Source organism: Salvelinus sp. IW2-2015, linkage group LG27, assembly GCF_002910315.2.
Source record: "Salvelinus sp. IW2-2015 linkage group LG27, ASM291031v2, whole genome shotgun sequence".
NCBI lineage: Eukaryota > Metazoa > Chordata > Actinopteri > Salmoniformes > Salmonidae > Salvelinus > Salvelinus sp. IW2-2015.
Window position 1 is genome coordinate 37,127,870 of NC_036867.1, and position 2,412 is coordinate 37,130,281.

At 45.8% G+C, this 2,412-nt stretch overlaps 1 pseudogene; it reads right to left on the bottom strand.

Moving 5' to 3' along the window:
- Positions 1-2,412, bottom strand: part of LOC111953373 (ATP-binding cassette sub-family C member 4-like) — a 46,336-nt pseudogene that overhangs the window by 30,105 nt on the left and 13,819 nt on the right.

The window sequence follows — 2,412 nt, forward strand, 5'->3', positions numbered from 1 at the left end:
TGGACACCTGATCGTTGAACATCTCTTTCCAAATTCATGGAGTTGGTCCCKCCCTTTGCTGCTATAACAGCCTCCACTCTTCTGGGAAGGCTTTCCATTAGATGTTGGAACATTGCTGCGGGGACTTCCTTCCATTCAGCCACAAAAGRATTAGTGAGGTCGGGCACTGATGTTGTGCYTTTAGGCCTGGCTCACAGTTGGCGTTCCAGTTCTTCCCAAAGGTGTTCGATGGGGTTGAGGTCAGGCCTCTGTACAGGCTTGTCAAGTTCTTTCACATCGATCTTGACAAACTATTTCTGTATGGACCTCGCTTTGTGCACGGGGGCATTGTCGTGCATTGACAGTATGCATTGGAGCAGGTAGCGTTCTCCTGGCATCCATCAAACCCAGATTCGTCTGTCGGACTGCCAGATGGTAAAGTGTGTTTCCACTGCTCCAGAGTCTAATGGTGGCAAGCTTTACTACACCACTCCAGCCAACACTTAGCATTGCGCATGGTGATCTTAGGCTTGTGTGCAGCTGCCTGGCCATGGAAACCCATTTCATGAAGCTCCCAACTAACAGTTATTGTGCTGACATTGCTTCCAGAGCCAGTTTGGAACTCGGTAGTGAGTGTTGCAACTGAAGACAGATGATTTTTACACACTACGAGCTTTAGCACTAGCCAATCCCGTTCTGTGAGCTTGTGTGGCCAACTACTTCGCAGCTGAGCAATTGTTGCTCCTAGAAGTTTTCACTTCACAATAACAACACTGACAGTTGACCGGGACAGCTCTAGCAGGGCAGGAATTTGACAAACTGACTTGTTGGAAAGGTGGCATCCTATGACGGTTCTACGTTTGAAAGTCACTGAGCTCTTCAGTAAGGCTATTCGACTGCCAATGTTTGTCTATGGAGACTGCATGGCTGTGTGCTGGATTTTATACACCTGTCAGCACGGGTGTGGCTAAAATAGCTGAATTTGAAGGGGTGTTCACATACTTTTGTATATATAGTGTACTATGTACTGTGCATGACCTCTGACCTTTCCAGACCCCACAGGTCCAATGACAGCAACGAGCTGCTCCGACTTCACTGTGAGTGACAGGTTCTGGAGAGATGGGGCGTCCAGACACTGGAGAGAGAGAGAGAAMGGACATTTCATAGCAATACATGAAGCTACCACACAGGACAGGCTTCTTCRTGTTTTGTATATCAACATTTGGACATTCAACATTTGATCAGAATATTCACCTTGTCCCAGTAGCAAATTAAGTCCTTGATCTCAACAGAGGCGTCTTTCTTTTCCTCCAAGGTGAATCTCATGTTGGGTCTCTCAATCTCATCCAACAGAAGGAAATTCTGTGGGTCAACAGAGAGATGATTCAGCCAAACAAACCTTACTAAACTACAATAACTCATTGCACCTAGGTGAGGCACAGCAGCCATTTTGTGCCAGATGATCTATAGAGTACCTTGATCCTGCGGATACTGATGATGGTCTCGAACACCTTCTCGATGGCCTGTGGGAAGAAGAGGGTCACTGTGATCTTGATGGCACCATACAGAGACACTGCCACAAACACCCGGCTGGCTGAGATGGTGTTCCCCAGGAGGACGTAGACGGCGAAGGTGATGAAGACGATGATCTTACTGGCCGCAAAGAAGGAGACCATGTTGAGGCCTCGCAGGTAGGAGCTTGACATGATCTTGGAGATCTCTTCCCTGAGAGAAGAATGAAAGAGAGAGGAGGGAGGAGGGTCATAACATGGATCATTTAGCTATTTGATTTGGAATTTTAGAACCCTTTTAGGTGTATGCATGTACAGTCATGGCCAAAAGTTTTGAGAATGACACAAATATTAATATKCACAAAGTTTGCTGCTTCAGTGTCTTCAGATATTTTTGTCAGATGTTACTATGGAATACTGAAGTATAATTACAAGCATTTCATAAGTGTCAAAGGCTTTTATTGACAATTACATGATGTTGATGCAATGAGTCAATATTTGCAGGGTTGACCCTTCTTTTTCAAGACCTCTGCAATCCGCCCTGGCATGCTGTCAATTCACTTCTGGGCCACATCCTGACTGATGGCAGCCCATTCTTGCATAATCAATGCTTGGAGTTTGTCAGAATGTGTGGGTTTTTGTTTGTCCATCCGCCTCTTGAGGATTGACCACAAGTTCTCAATGGGATTAAAGTCTAGGGAGTTTCCTGGCCATGGATCCAAAATATCGATGTTTTGTTCCCCGAGCCACTTAGTTATCACTTTTGCCTTATGGCAAGGTGCTCTATCATYCTGGAAAAGGCAATGTTCGTCATCAAACTGTTCCTGGATGGTTGGGAGAAGTTGCTCTCGGAAGATGTGTTGGTACCATTCTTTATTCATGGCTGTGTTCTTAGGCAAAATTGTGAGTGAGCCCACTCCCT